General features: G+C 35.3%; 1 long non-coding RNA gene across 1 annotated transcript; it reads right to left on the reverse strand.

Moving 5' to 3' along the window:
• Positions 1-7,597: 7,597 nt before the first annotated feature.
• On the reverse strand, positions 7,598-13,933 carry LOC120885434 (uncharacterized). Its single transcript, XR_005728053.2, has 2 exons — positions 11,671-13,933; positions 7,598-9,461 (listed from the first exon to the last, which is right to left on the reverse strand). It is a non-coding gene; the product is annotated as an uncharacterized LOC120885434 (long non-coding RNA).
• Between the last annotated feature and the right edge of the window lie 2,947 nt (positions 13,934-16,880).

Consider the following 16,880-nt stretch of genomic DNA (forward strand, 5'->3'; position numbering starts at 1 on the left):
TGGCTCAGCAGTAGAGTGCTCACCTAGCACGTGCGAGGCCCTGGGTTCAATTCTCAGCAACACATAAAAAAAATAAATAAATAAAGTGAAGGCATTATGTCCAACTACAACTAAAAAGTAAATATTAAAAAAATGTTTATAGTGGCTACTGACCTTGCAATAATAGAAGAGGTGAGAAGTACAAATGGTCCCCAACTTAATCATGCTTCTACTTAGAATCCCTTTGATGAAGATGGTGCAGAAGTGATAGGTATTCGCTAGAAACTGTGCTTCAAAGTTTTAATTTTGATCTTTTCCTAGGTTAGAGATATGCAGTCTGAAACTCTTTGAAGATGCTGGGCTGGGCAGCAGCAGGGAGTCACAGCTCCCAATCAGCCACAGAATCCTAGCCAATACCTCTGATGAGCTATGATGTTCTGTAGATGAAGTGTCTCAAACACATTTTCAACTCCAGATATGCAGTTGTAATCAGTATGTTGTGAACAGGCTCCTTAGGAGAATATCTGAGTCAGTTGCACCAGACTCTGCCTGGTTTAATCCTCTAAGGTCACAGTCTTGAAATTCTCAATGAGTTTTAAACAAATGATCTCACATTTTTATTTTGCACCAGGCCCCACAAGTTATATGGGCAGTCCTGATTATGAACATAGAGCTGACAGGATTTGAATTTGAGGTGTAAGAGAAAAGAGACAAGTCAATGATCACTCCTAGGTGTTTGTCCTGAGCACTTGGAAGACTGAATTTAGTGGGATGGAAAAGGTTAGAAGGCACAGAATTATGAAGGAAGTATCAGAAGCTCAATTTGGAATATATAAAGTTTGAGGTGTCTATTAGGCATTCAAGTAGCGATGTGTGGGGTTTAAAGAAGCTTTTTGAATTGGAGATATCATTCTGGAGTACTCAACATTTTGGAGGTATTTGAAGCCACAAAACTGAAAGAAAACATGAACAAGGTATAAGCATGAAAAAGCCTAAGCACTGAGCCCTGAGGGTTTCCAATCTGTAGGCATCAGGCAGTGGGGTAACAGCAAAGGATGCTAAACAGGATCAGACAATATCAAGTCATGACAAAGAATGTGCTGAAAACTAAAAAATGCAAAGGTATCAAGAAAATGCTGATGATAGCTCAAATAAAATGGGATTTGAGCACTGAAATTACAACATGGAGGTCAAAAGTGATAAGGGCTGTTTCCACGGAGGAGTTGGATTCAAAAAGAGAAAGAAAGATGACTTGAAAACTATACACATGAGCAATTCTTTAAGGAACTTCACTTAAAGGAATACAAGAGAAAGGAGTTGTAGCTGCAAAGAAAAAAATGAAGGTTGGTACTAGAAGGAGGGTAGGAAAGTTAGAAGGTTGGAGGTAACAAAATGTAAGTGTGATTGTAGATTATAAGCATGATCTCAAGTACATGGAATTTGAGATTGTGATGAGCCATTTAAATGGAAATGTCCAGTAGGCATCTAGAAAGATGGGAGTTGATGTCTGAGAAGACAGAATTGAAATTATCCATAGTTTAGATGTTATTCACACAGAGGTGCAATTTGGGGCTGTAAAAATAAATTAGCCTGGAAGAGAAGTGTAGAGAACAATAGCAGATTGAACAAACCAATGTTCTGAGGAAGGTAATAAAACAAAATCAAAAGCACTGGGTTATATTCTCGACCCTAACTCCATTTAGGTAACTGTATTTCCATTTGCAAATTAAAGTAATTATCTGAATAATTAAATAAGCACACAAAACCTTTAGTCCAAATTAGCTAGATATCTTACACAAAAGAGCTTCTATTATATATGAGAAAGTCTATTATTGGGCTCATTTTGTCAGCTTTTTCTCAGTCTAAACAGACTGGTTACAGATGATTTACATTCTTTAAAGGAGATTATTTAAGAAATAAAACAAGCTAGGAATTGCTACCTGCTAACTGATATAGAGACCTTCACCTTTTTCTTAGATTTCCTTAGACCTAAAATTGAGATTTTTAGCATAAGATGAAAAATCAAACAAGGCAACATAGTTTGGGCTAAAGTGTCCAATCTGTTAAAATGTATGTAAGTTCCAATGAAGGAAACTGAGCAGCAATGATTGCCTTTCACCAAGGATTCAGCAAACTCCACACAGCTCTCACCTAATGGGCCTTGTAACCTTTAAAATAAAATTAAAGGGGTAATAGCTTTCTGAGCAAAAACTTGCCACACACATGCACACACAAGAGAAAATGAAGGCCGGTCTAACAGCCCTAGAAGTGGAATGAAAACAGGGCCTTGTGCATTGCGAGAAGCAAGTCAATCACGGAAGTCATTGAAAGGACGTGTATGACAGCGATTCACACCTCAGCGGTCGCACACTGCTTAGAGCAAACGGTACAGTTCAGATTTGGGGCGTTGGATGCTCATGTTTTCCTTTGTTTTCAAAGATGATCATGCTGACAAGGATTGCTATCTAAGGATCGTAATCTAAGAAGCATTATATAGAAACATAAGAAATGTCACATTGGAACTGACAAACGAGCCTTATTACAGCTCTGACAGTGGCACCAAGGGACATTTTGTGGCAGAGCATGAATGTTACTCTAGCAAACAAAAGAATATTACTACTCTTCACCTCCAAGTTCTCCCCCGACTTTTTGAGGCATTTCAATAAAGAGCTCCAGAAGCGGACTTGGGAAGCCAGCCAGAATTATAGATGGCATAACCTATTCCCCCTGTGCCTTTGAAGATAGAAACAACAACAGCTTCCCCTCCGTGTCTGGTGGGAATGGGGACTCTTCACCAGGATATCAGTGGTCTTCTAGGCACAGAGACAACATCTCTGTAATGTTATCATTCAAGCCTAGGTGAATTCAAGTCATTTTTAGATAGCCATCATTTTCCAAACCTGTATTTCTAGTCTATTTATAGCCAACTTTTTGACCTTCACCTGGGCATCCATAGCATTGGTACCCAGCCTTCCTCAACCAGCATTCCTCAGTTAAACCACAGAAAATAATACAAGTGACAGAATGATGAGTTGTGGTTAGGGGTGAAGGGGTAAAACCAAACAGATTAAATCATGGATGTTAGGAGCCCAGAAGCACTCTTGCCCTGGTTCAGTTGGAGTGATGAAAGCCTGGAACCACTGGTGAGTGAGTTCTTTAGTCACACAGAGGGTGTCTGTCTTACAGGAGGGATAGAGACCACTTTAAAACTGAGAAAGCAGAACAAGTGAGAACAAGGCTAGAACCAGAGCAGCAGAGTCAGAGAGACCTGGCAAACATCACAGGAATATTCACATTCGTGGAATTAACTGTTACTCGTGCCAGTGGGTTTTATTTTTTTCTAAAACTTCTCTTCATTGGTTTCTATCACTTTCAAATGAAGAGTCCTGAATAATATCATTGAAGTGTGTGGTCTCAGTTAATCGACATATAATAAAAATTTAACCTTTAGATACTAAAACTATCAGGTTAAAACAAAAGAAAGATGCCAGTTTTCTTCTTATCCTAACTTTTTTCATTAATAATAGTAGCTCCCGATCAATTAATGCAGACTCTTCTAGGAGCTTTACAATAATTCAGCTATAGAAATCAAAAAGTAAGAATTTTTCTTTTTAAATTTTTTTTTGGTTGTTGCTAGACCTTTATTTTATTTATTTATACATGATGCTGAGAATTGAACCCAGTGCTTCACACATGCCAGGCAAGTGTGCTGCTACTGCTAAGCCCCAGCCCCAGCCTCCAAAATAAGTTTTTCATCCATTTTAGCAAACTAAGACTCAAAGAAATTATATAATTTGTATAAAATTAAAGTTCTAACAGATCTAAGAAAAGGTGACATATGGCTCTAGCTTTATCTGAAATCTAGGTTTTTAGTCATTAAATTATATTACTGGGCCAATGAATACCAGAAATAAGTAGGTAAATTTGCCTTTTTTCTGCCACTGGGTCCTTTCACATTATCTGAAATTCTGCAGGTCTCGTAAATTTATTTTATCTCAGGCCCCTTTACCACTGAATCTGCCCAACACCTATTTAAAAAAAAAAAAAAAGTGACTACTCAATAGATTGAACCAGAAAACAAAACTCAGCCTCACTCCTCACTGTTGTTTGTTGTTTTGTTCTCTGAGAGAGAAAAATTTCAAGTTTTTAATTCTTTTATAATTTTTTTCTTATATTTTGATTGATACATAATATTTACTATTGGTACAGGCTTATGAGGTGTACTTTATTTATGTTCATAATGAGCAGTGATCAACTCAGAGAAATTAGCATATCCACTACCTCAAACTTTCAGCATTTCTTCATAGTGAGGATGTTTAAATTCCTGTCTTCTAACAACTTTGAGATATATAATGCATTATTTCCAGTTGTATTCACCCTGTTGTGCCACAGAACTCCAGGACTTTGTTTTCTTCTATTAAACAAATCATTACATCCATTGATTGACTTCTACTTCTCCCTTCTTTCTACTCTCAGTCTCTGGTAACTATTCTGTTCTCAACCCTATGAGATCAAATTTTTATATTCCACTTATAAGTGAGAGCATATGGTGTTTGTCTTTCTGTGCCTGGCTTATTTCACTTAGCATAATGCCCTCCAGGTTCATCCATGTTGCTACTATGACAGAATTCCATGCTTCTGAAAAGTATTCCATTCTATACTTTTTATCCTTTTATCTATTGATGAAAATTTGGCTTAATTTTATATCCTGGTTTTGGTGAATAATAAACAATAGACATGCAAATACAGATGTCTTTCCAAAATGTTGATTTCACTTCATTTGGGTACATAATAGAGGGGTTGCTGGATCATGTGATAGTTCTATCTTTAGTTTTAGTTTTTTGAGGAATTGCTATACTCTTCTTCATAATGACTGTATTAATTTATATTACCACCAGCTTATTTATAATTTATTTATTTAAGTAAAATTTTTATTTCTTACTGACAAGTAGTAACTATATACATGTATAGGGCACACTGGTCTCCTTGTCTCTCAGCCTAATTCCTTCCCATCTAATTCCAACTCTTACCTTCAATATGTTTCCCAGTATTCAGACCAAACCTGCCTCAAATAGTTCCGAGGCTTACACTGACAGCAGGCTCTGTGACATGCTGGAAACCATGAATGGGTCATGCTCATATCTAATCATCTCCTCTTCATGTCTTAGCTCCAGCCATGCTGAACCCATTTCCTACATATGTTCTTTTGTATCTCCTACACTGTTGAACATGCTAGAGTGAAATTTTTAGGAAAATCCCTTCAACTTGGTATCCTCATGCAGAGAAGACTTCCCTTCCACTGCCTCTCTTAGAGGTCTTCTCCCAAGCTCCCAATTATTCTTGCCAGCTCACTAAGCCATGAACACTTTGAAAGCTGGAGATGTGCCTCTTCTTTGTTTTCTAGAACCACTCTATTTGACACACTTGTAATATTTGAAAATAAGATTTTGAAACCATTAAATTAGTATGCTACGAACACTAAGCTATGAGACTTATTTACCTCAAAAGGAGAGGGTAATTTCAATGTCATGGAAAAAAAATATGAGAAAGTCAAGTTTCCATCAGAAGTTATGACAAAGGACAATATTATTTGGGTTTGAAAGAAAAGAAAAAATAAGAGATTAGGACTAAAAACTAATCTTCCTACTCCAGGTCAAAATGGCTGGAGGATTACAGTAATATCTAGACAGAGTGAGGAGAAGGTAACCATAGCAACACTGGAAACCCCAGATATTCTGAAGACACTCCCATGAACATTCAAGACAGGGCCTGTCCTCTCTTCAGTATCCGTTAGGAGTAAGGCACAGGGCAGTGGAGGAGCAGTGGTACAAGAAAACGTCTCAGTAGATGATTCTGAAATGGCAAATTAAATATTTATATTGAAATTGTCATCATTATAGAACAACAGAACAGACTGAGATTCATATAGCAGCAGAAATATAAAAGATTTTAGGGGAAAAGTGTTTTGTTTTGTAAATAAAATAAGAATGAATATAGAGAGGTAAAACCCTAGAAACCTTTGCTGCTGAATGAAACAAATTTTAGTTGAAAAATTTTGGTCACCATTTTTGGCCATGAAGTGTTTAAATTCTGGTGTCCAAGCCGACATTTTGGAAAGTGTATTGGAATGGCTGCCAGAAATCCCAGGTATGCTTGCATCATTTTTATACTTACAATTTACCATTTTCCCACTGAATCACCAAAATAACCAAAAGGAACTGGGAAAAAACAGTCACATTATGCTGTAAAATACTCATGACATTTTCAAATCTCCCTATCTATTTTAAATGTCCGCTGATCTCAACAAGCATTCCTAATTTCCTCTCAGTGATGCCAGTTTAAAATTAAGCTAGAATATTTGTTTTAAGAGTTCCACAATGATTTCCGTAGAATTAGAATGTTTCCTGTTAATATGGAAAATATTTTTCTATCATATTTTCTGCTTGTCTTAAAATGTGTTATCAATTAGAAATAGAAGTTTAATTAAGGAGACTTGGTATAATAAGCAGAAAATGCTTATTATAAGGCATAAGCAGAAAATGCCTTCCCCTTATTTCAACTTATTATTGAAGAAGTTTTTCATTTACTAATGTAAGATCTAAGTTATTTTAATCAAACATAGACAGTTTTTTAGCCTAAGTCTTACATTAATATCAGCAGTTTTATAAAAAGTTTTTGTACTTTGAAAGCCAACTGGTAACTTAAGAGCTCTCCAGAAAGCTAATGGCCATTTTCTAGTTTTACATTTTAAAAAATGTGCCATCCATAAAGCAAAACAATAAAGCCTATTTGTAACACTCTTATTTCCAGTGCTCATTCTTTAGGTATAGCCTGAGGAGGATATATGCTACACCCTTCATTTAAAATATTTTATTATTTATAACTCCCCACCTACGTAGTTTAAAGTGTGATAAGAACGTTTTTCTTTATAGAACATTTACTAGCTAAAGAGAATTTGGGCTCAGCACAATTTTCTGTCCACTTTAAAAAAAAATATTACATACTGATGAGCTGGTCATTCTTGACAACCTCAGTCCCATTTACCCATAAAGTCAAAAAGTCAAGAGTCCATGTTTAGTCAACAAATATGGTTGAAGTGGGTATGGGTACAAGTATCATTGTTTATCTTTTTTTAAAAGACTTAAATTTCATTTGTAAAAACCACAATTGCCTGGTAGTTAGTGATGGGAACACTGTACCCTCAGATTGCATTATGAATTGAACACTTTATTTTGTTTCAGGAATTAAGAAAAAAATTAACAGAACACATTAAAATCATATTTTAAGAGTTTATTTTATACAAAATTGTTTTCAATATATTTTTATTTAGCTATTGCTTCTTTTGGTGGTGTATATCTTCATTTTACAATATTGAGTGATTGAATGAGTTGGTTATATAGGACGTTTTGACATATTATTTCAATAAAGAAGATAGAGAACAAAGTTCTCCATTTCATTAAGAATTACCCTTGCTTTATTCCTCCAACAATCTCTGAAGTAGTTAATACTCGATCATCACTGATGCAAAAGGAAAAAACAAAAATAAAGAAAATTTAGAGAAATAGAGTGATTTACCCATACTTACACACACACACAAAAAGAAGTGCCAGGGGCAAAGTTTGAAGCTAGTTATGTCTAGACCTTTATTGGGTGGGAAAAGAAAACATTGGACAATTAAGAAATGCTGACCACATGCCATTCACTAAAAGCTTACAACAGTGCCTGGTATTGAACTTAGCTATTTACTTACAGTATCTAAATTAATCCTCACAACCACCTTATGAAATAAAACATTATTCTTGTAATTTAATGAGAAAAAACAGACACTTGAAAACATTGAACAATTTATCCAACATCATACAATTTGAACTCACATTTGATTGATTGCGGAGATTGTGCTACGTGAGTCCTGTGGTTAAGATTCACAGAGGTCATGCAAGTGTCCGTGAAAGGACATTTTGAATGGAGAGAGACAACAGTAATGTGACTCAAGATCATTTTCTCAGGTGATTACTTTGCACTCCTCACTTCCTAAAAGTATCAAACATCTTTTAAAGTGAGGATGGGCATGGGGGGAATGGGGGGAGGAAGGAAGAAGAAAATTCCCCCTCACTTCCTGGTTGGTGGTCCAACCTATTGTCTTGGTCTGGAAGCACAGGCAAATTGTCCAATCACAGCAGAAGTTTTCTTTTCACTACAGTGAAAAGTATTGTCTCACCAATCATTTTTATGCTTCTGCATTATTTCTGTCAGTTCAGTCACCAAACCACCACTCAAAGCAGAAGCTGAAGTTAGGGGAGACTCCAAAGGCAAGGGCCACTTTGCAGTGACAAAGAGTTTCAAGTGGCAACTTGCCTTCTCTTGCCAACCACAGCTGGGCCCCACGCCAGGAAAGCACTCTTAGATTCTCAGGAAGGCAGCTGAGCCCGAACAAGAGGTTGAAAGCTTTCACTTATCCTATCATTCTGGATGGCAAGCTTCTACTCTGAGTATAGTCAAGAGGGAAAGCATAATAAGTGCAGCCAAATGCCTGAAATCTTGCGTTGGTTCAGTGCATAGCCATTTTCAGCAGGATGACTTTTATTTTTCTATTTTTAATTGCTTCATTTGTATTGCCCCCTTTCTCATGGCTGTTTCTAAATACCACTTCAAAAAGCTGTTTTATCCAGAATAGGGACAGTTTCATAGGGATCTCAAGCTAAACATGAAAACTTGTTTCTAATATCTCTGTATTTGTTAGTTTCATTCTATGAGGAGTCCTGTTTGGGTATGTTGCTGCTATGATATTAGGACCTATGTCCTGAAGACAAACATGGAGTGCAGAATAGAAGTCAGGAACACTTCCTTGTCAGGTGTCTCATGTGAGGACTTATAAACTGCAAACACATTCTGCTACCAGATGGCCCACGGTGGCGACAGTTGTAGTCAAGAAAATGAGGGTTGAAGAATAGTGGCTCCTGAGCAGGTTGGCCAGCTGTGTCATGCTCTCTAACAGAAAAAAGGAGGAAATAACAACTACTCACATTTTATTCACACAGGTATAAGAATGGATTTGACCATGACTGTAAAGTGCTTTGAGGCATTCTACCAATATATATTTTTGTGTAGATATGTGTGCGCGCACACACACACACACATGCACCGTTTCTCTTGAGTAATACAAGGGAGAATTTCCTACAGAGCATGCCAAAGCACATTTCATAGTCTTAATGTGTTGTAGGCCCATATATCTGAACATTTTTACAGGTAAGTTACTTTCTGTCTTATGAAAAATGTCGTTTGGCTGTACTGGGGTCTTCAATATCCATGGTACAAACTGGCAGCTTAGAGCTTTTCATTCAATATCCAGCAGACAAGCAAATCCCAGGGCTGAGCTATTGATCCAGCTGAACTCACAAGCAGTATGTCCTTATTCTTCTGGTTCAGTAGCCTTGGATGTAGTATACAAAATAATTTGCTGCATTCTTCAAAGTGATTTTCCCCTGGGGGAGGAAGAACAGAGTCAGAAGGATGCAAACATATTTCACTGCATTCAACAATAAAAGGAACATTTTTAAATGTTTACTGATATCAAGAAGCCTACTTGTTTGATGTTCAAGATTGTCTTTGTTTTATTTTGTGACTAATGCCATGAAAAAGCCAAAAGAGTTTAAAACTGTTTTAAAACAATTTTAATCTGCCTACTGTAAATTAACATTTTTACTTTAGGGAGAACAATCTTCAGATTAGTTTTTATGAGTGTTTATTATCACTATTGTTTGTATTATTTTTTTCTTTTTCTAACTTAACTATCAAATCATTCTCAAGATGTGAATTGTAATTTTTCTGATTTATTTGAAAAACAAAGAAGAGGAGAATGGAAAAACAGCATGTGATGACCATGCCAAACCACACTATGTCGAGGTTTTTATTCATTATCCTACTCTCTTCTTAGGTACTCTACATAGGTTTCTTTGACATTGTGCTGGGAACTGGGGGATACCAAATAAGAAGAATAAGAAGAATAAGAAATAACTCTCTAGTTAAAATGATATGTGAGAAATATATTTAACATGAGACAATTAAGTATCAATTTAATAATAAATACAATCAAATAGAGAGCTTAGAGAAGATAGAATTCATAGAATGGGATAGAAAAAACATTCATTATCTGATAAAAATGCAGAGCTAGGTTATTTGTGTTTGTGTGTGTGTGTGCATGCACACACATGTGTGCAAACTTGTAAAGACAAAAAGGAAGAGAGAGATGATTCCTTCTGTATTTTTAATATCTCACACCCATATATAAATGGTAAATTGTCATAAACAGAGCCATTTTCCATTATCTAAATATTCAGTAATTTTAAGAATCAATTTTTTTTATGAGATGAAAATGACAATATTAGTTCAAGCAAGAATTTGAGTAAACTCAGAAGCCCAATGTTAAGTATTAGTTTAAAGTTTGCTTCTGTGAAACTAATTGATCAACATAGCTTATACCAATAAGAAATGAGATAAGTGGAATTCATTTTAGACAAAATTAGTAATTTGGTTATAATTGCGTAATCAATAGCTTCTTTTAAGGAGTATATAGGTAGTACTCAGCATTGAACTAATAAGGAGTTTAGGCACATGAAGAATGGAAGAATTACTTGCTAAAATTATCTTGGTGATACTATCAAGTCAGTATTAATGAATTATTAATATTACTTATCATTAGCACTAATTATTATGTTTAATTTTATTATTATAATATATTTTATTATTGTAAGTAACTGGATGAGTTTTAGGGAACCAAGTTAAATTTATATTCAGTATGTCCATACTTCTTACTTACTCTTCTATTATATTGATATTATCTCAAATTGGTGAGATTTGAAGTTACAGATTATAAAAAGAAAAAAATTCTGTGTGGAATTTAGCTTTATCACTTTAGGCATACCCATGTGTTTACTAATCAACTAATGTTCTAGTATCTGGAAGCATTACTATGAATGCAATATAGAGAGGCAAATAAATGCATATGTTACATATTATATAGCATATTGTATAAAATGAAGCAGAAATATGTAAAAATAGATAAATTAGATAAATGACTCTTTTAAAACTTTCTTAAGCCAGATGCGGTGGTGCATGCCTGAATTCCTAGCAGCTTAGGAGGCTAAGGCAAGAGGATCACAAGTTCAAAGTCAGCCTCAGTAACTTAGCAAAGTCTTAAGCAACTCAGCAAGACCCTGTCTCTAAATAATATATAAAAAAGGGCTGGGAATGTGGCTCAGGGGTTAATTGCTCCTGGGTTCAATCCCAGGTACAAAAAAAAAAAGTTTTCAAATTTGAGCAGAAATTTCAGTGAAGTGATAAGGTTATTTCTTCAGGAAGAAAAAATAACAAGTGCAAAAGTCCTGAAGCTAAAGTGGATTGGGGTGATTTTAAGGAACAGTTGGAAGGACAATTGGTCTAAAGAAGAATGTAAAGCAGGAGTCATGAAACTTAACATCATCTATGGCCATGTTGAAAGAATGTTATTCTAAGTAAATTGGGAATTATCTGTTTTGGAATAGGAAAAGTCCATAGGATTATATGGTTTTCTAAAGGACCATTCTGGTTGCTTGAGTAGAATTGACAGCAGTGTGCCATGAGTGGTAGCACTGAGAGAGTTAAGAGGGTATTACCACAATCAAGATCAGAGAGTTAGGTTGGAGAAAAACTTACCAGAGAGATGATGAGTGTCAAATTCAACCTTGGTCTTCTCTAAGAGGCACAAAAACAAGCCCAGCCTCACATAAAGTCAGAGCAGGGATTTCATGTTATCTTGACAAAATATTTTCTAAACATGACTGCAGTACCTCCCATCCCACATGTTTTTCAGCCATGGACATTGCCAATTCCACATCAATGGGTCAGTTCTGGTTCTCTGGTCCCTTGGATCTGAGCAGGCCCTGTGACTGCTTTAACCGATGGAACACACCAGCGCTGAGGTTGTTCCTATCCTCTGTGAGGCCTTGGCTGGTTGGGAAGCTTTTGCTCATAGTGTTTTGGAAAACAGATGCCAGTAAAGATGGGAAACTACCCTTGAGACATCACTATGGGAAGTAAAAAACACATGGAGAGGTTCTAGAATTTCACAGCAATTAAAAGGGGAGAGAGAGAAAGAGAGAGAGAGAGCACAAGCGAGCTAAGCAACACCATGGCATCAGGCATGTGAAGAAAAAAAAAAAATCTTGGATGTGGATTTTCCTGCTTTGGCTGCCCTAGATAATATCATGTGAATCAGAGGCCAACTACCCATCTAAGCCTTTCCTGAATTGCTAATCAACAAATTTATGAGCAAAATAAAAATTTTGTTTTAAGTTACTTTTGGTTTGGAGGTCGTTTTTGATAGATGGAACATTTTGTATAAATTCATGTTCCCTTCTGAAAAAGAAGGTCAAAGATTATTTTAGTGGCGTCCCAGGAAGATAGCACTGTGAAAACAGGAACAAACAATAGTCAACAAAAACACCCATCAGTAGATGTAGACCTGCAAAACCTTAAGCTACGATAATTGTTGGAGAAGGAATGCATATATATTTTTGCAAAGATTCCAGGGCCAGAATTATTTTCAAAGCGTTCATTAAACTTTAAAAAGAGATAATTCACCAGGCTCAGTGGCACACACCTGTAATCCCAGCAGCTCCAGAGGCTTAGACAGGAGGATTCAGAGTTCAAAGTCAGTCTCAGCAATTTATTGAGGCACTAAGCCACTCAGTGAAACCCCATCTCTAAATAAAATATGAAAAAGGTCTGGGGGAGTGGCTCAATGGTTAAATGCCCCTGAGTTCAATCCCCATACCAAAATAAGTAAATTAATTAATTAATTAATTAAAATAAAAAGGTAATCCCTATATTAGCAAAACTGTTTCAAAGCCCATTATAATGCTATTTAATTATGAATCCAATAAAAATAGCACAAAGAACAAAACCATGGAATAGAAGTATTAAGTGGTTGTATCCGTTTGTATAAAAATTTAATTCTTGGTAGTTGCTGCTTGATTGATGTATTGAAAATGATTCCAAATCTTTATCTTGGTTTGTTGGCAATATCTTCAATGCACTTTTAAAATAGAAGTTTAACAAAATTTTCTTAAATGAAAATATAAAGTAAATAAAAATGGTTAATATCCTTAATATACTGAGACATTTTTCAAATCAATATTCAAAACATTAATACCTGTGCAGGAAAGAAAAAGAAAAAGGAAAAAGTGGGCAAATGATAGTAATAAAATTTAAATAAGAAGAAATATAAATGATAAATCAGAAAATGAATAATTTGTCTAATAATAGAAGAAATAAAACTTAAATCCACCATGAAATCCTGTATGAGCATAGTGGATAAACAAATGAATAAACATAAAAAAAATCATTATTTGTAGGTATTGGTGAGTAATAGTAAGGTAATCACAATCTGGCAACATAGAAATTGTTTCTTTAGAGAGTTTACCTCATAAATGGATGGCCTTTACCATATCAGGATTCCCTTTATTCTCTATTTAGAGAATAGAAATTCTCTCCAATCTTATCACTATTCAGAACAAAAATGATTTAATGTGACTTCCATCAGCATTTTAATAAAATAGTTAAAGATTTAAATATTATGGTTCATTTTCCAATAATACATTCCATCAAATAATTGCTGCTACTTCTCACCAACTCCTTTGAAAAAAATTCAAAATAATTCTATATTTCTTTATCATAACTGACATCAATGTTCAGCATGGTAATTTACAAAATGAAGTCTAATTATGACTTAGGTCACAACCAGGCCTATATGAGCCTAGGAACCTGAATTTGTAACCAACTTTCAGGAGTTGCTGACATACTCAAGTTTGAGACTCACCAATCTAGATGAAGCAAACAGAAAAATAAAATCATGACTGACACATATCAGGAGTCATGGGCATGCCTCCAGAACATACAGCTACAAAAAAAAAAAAAAAAAAAAAAAAGCAAGCACATGAAGTAAGACATTGCCACTTAAAGGTCTCTGGAAAATCAGCTTAGAGTCCAAAGTACCCTCCACCACTCAGAAAATGGACCTTGTGTTTAACCTTGGCATCTGACTTCCTGGGCAGCTCTATGCACTGAGGCTGAAGTGAATGTAGTCAGACAACTCCAGGGGTAGAACTAGTCACCAGGCAAATCTAGTAGGGACAGTTGGAAACCAGCTGTGCCCTTCCCCTATGGGCAATTCAGTCATGGCTGTCCCTTTATGTGGCATAGACACACTTTGGCTTCAGCCTTTTGCCTTATTCTCTTAGAAGTTACAGTATATCCATTTTTCTAAACCTCTGCTACTTAACTATATCTTCCTGCCATCCTCTGTGACCATGAATTGCATTTCAATAAAAGATGAGTATATATTTAGTCTCTATGATGCTGAATAAAGAATGTATTCAGACTTTTATTTTTTTTATTTTTAAAAAAACCTCACTATACCCAAGAATCTTTTTCTTGCAGATACAGACAGGTGAATGGAGGATATAGCATCTGACATGATGATGGGACACTGAGGGCAATAAAGTATAACTGAGTATCTGTCAGCCTGGTTGTGGCTTGTTTGTTCACACATTGGGCTAGTTTCATGAAAGGGAATAATAGAACTGTATTTTTCCATTTGTAGAGCTGTAAAAAGGAAATGACATTTTTATTTGTTATATAAATAGTTTCCAATTGTTTCTCAGTTTCTTCTGTAGCCAATTTTAAAAAGTATTTCTGAGAACTTTAATATATTTTCTTAAGTAACACATTGTGCTTTTATCTACATTTTCAGTTTTTCAATATACAAAGAGGACTTGCAATATCACTTTAGGGTTTCTCTAAAAGCCCAAATGTAAACAAAGAATAAATACAAATGCCAGGAGTCTGTTAAAATTCTACAAATGTGTCCACTACCCACTATGCTTTGCTTGAATTGGGCTCTTTGTGTCCCCGTTTCCCCCAGCCTTGGCCAAGTGCATTCTGTCTCTCACCAGTGCCCTGACGATGATGGTACAATGGTGTGCATTCATTGCAGTGGCATGTACAGAGCTGTGCTTCAAGATCTCTTCATTGTTCCCTTGGTATAACCATTCCTGAGAGTGAGTTGCTCTTGTCCTTAAAGATAGTCATCATTGAAATTTTGACTCTTGAAGTGGCAAAAATATATTTTATCTACAAGATTTCTAATGTAACCATTTTCTAAACCTTTGCAGCATAGAAATTGTGATTGCGAATAAAACACATTTTAAATAGTACACTAGAAAAAAAAAGAGGATCATATTATCTTTGCCTTTCCTTAATACGTTCATAGCTTTGAAAAGTTTGTCTGGTATTTGCTTTTATTATAATTGTTGCGAAAGGGAAATTGAATTCAGAATCTGTATAGAATGATAAAGTAATTCCAAATAGCAGTTGTATCCATATTCATCACTGATCACCAAATGGGACTGCTTATAAATGTACTAGGAGACTATCAGAAAGGCACTGCTGATTTACTTTACATAGATAAACAAGCCACATAAAAAAATGAAAGCACAATGCTTTTGGAATTGTAAGTGATTAAACATTAATGACTGTAAGGCTTAGTCAAACACTGAAAGCCTTAAAGTCTTCCACAGTACATCATGTTGAGTGTCAACAGATAAAACAGAATGCCAATATTAGTTGGAATCTCCTTGAAAAGAGTTAAGCTCTGTCAATAGCTATAAATGTACATGTGCCAATATCTAAAAATCTATCATTCTCTACACACTTTTTACAAACTTGATTAGTCTGACCATACCAAAAATATTCTAGTACTACCTGGCCTTGAAAATAAACAATTCCGAAGTTCACAATTCACTTTATTTTTTTGTACGTGTGTGCAATGTGTATGGATTTGGATATTGATATGATCAAGTAATTTTCTACACGAAAAAAGGTATAAATAGAATAAATAAATTGAATCTTTCCTTCCAATTACTATAGTCAGTTGCCTGTAGATGTATTTTGGTGACATTATATAAATACTCATTTATCCAGATAACATTAATTTTGGTGTGATAAAGAGAACACAGTGTACTGGACATGCAAGACCTGAATTCTAATCTTCACTCAGCTGTTGATAAGTCATAAGACCTTGTAAAAACTATCACTTAACCTGTTCAGGGCAGTTACTATTGCTTTAAAGTAGGAAGGCCTTGTCAAATCCTTAGTTAATTTGAAGGACCAAATGAGGCAGTACATTCAAAAACATAACTGTAATTGTTGTTCCATTTGAGATAGTGTTGAGAAGCTCTGTATAAAACCATGAGAAGTTTGCAGACAAGAAATGGAACAAAGGGTAAAGTTTATGTGCATGGTGCTGAAAGTATAATGAATGATTTTAATTACTAATACCCAATTTTTCTGAGGAACAACGTTGCATCTTTCTAGAAAAATGCATTGATTAGGTGTTATAGGCATAAGATATAGCTGGAAAAATGACTGGGAGGAAATAAAGCCTCCTCTATTTAATAGATGAGAAGATCCATAACCGAGGGTGTAGAAAATCCTCAAGGAAGGCAAAGAGGAACAGAAATTCAAGGAAACATTTATAATAGAGGAATTAGGAAAGAAGACCACTTCTCAATAATCTTAACTTGTTTGTGAAATCTTTTCAAATCACAAAAAGCTATATGTGTGTAGATTTTTTCAGAAACCAGTAGAAGAACTAAATTTCAAGTTCATTTTGGCTAAGGATAGAAAAGAGACACCACATGCCAAGATAAAGAAGGCAGTATTATTGTCTTATAAAGAAGAAATCTCTAGAAATCCATAAAAGTTGAATTGACTTGACCAATCATAGGATCAGGAATTTAGAGTTCTAGTCAAATTTACCAAGATGGTTGAGAGAACAGAAGACTTCAGCCATCCCAGCTGCATGC

This window comes from Ictidomys tridecemlineatus, chromosome 1 (genome assembly GCF_052094955.1).
Source record: "Ictidomys tridecemlineatus isolate mIctTri1 chromosome 1, mIctTri1.hap1, whole genome shotgun sequence".
NCBI lineage: Eukaryota > Metazoa > Chordata > Mammalia > Rodentia > Sciuridae > Ictidomys > Ictidomys tridecemlineatus.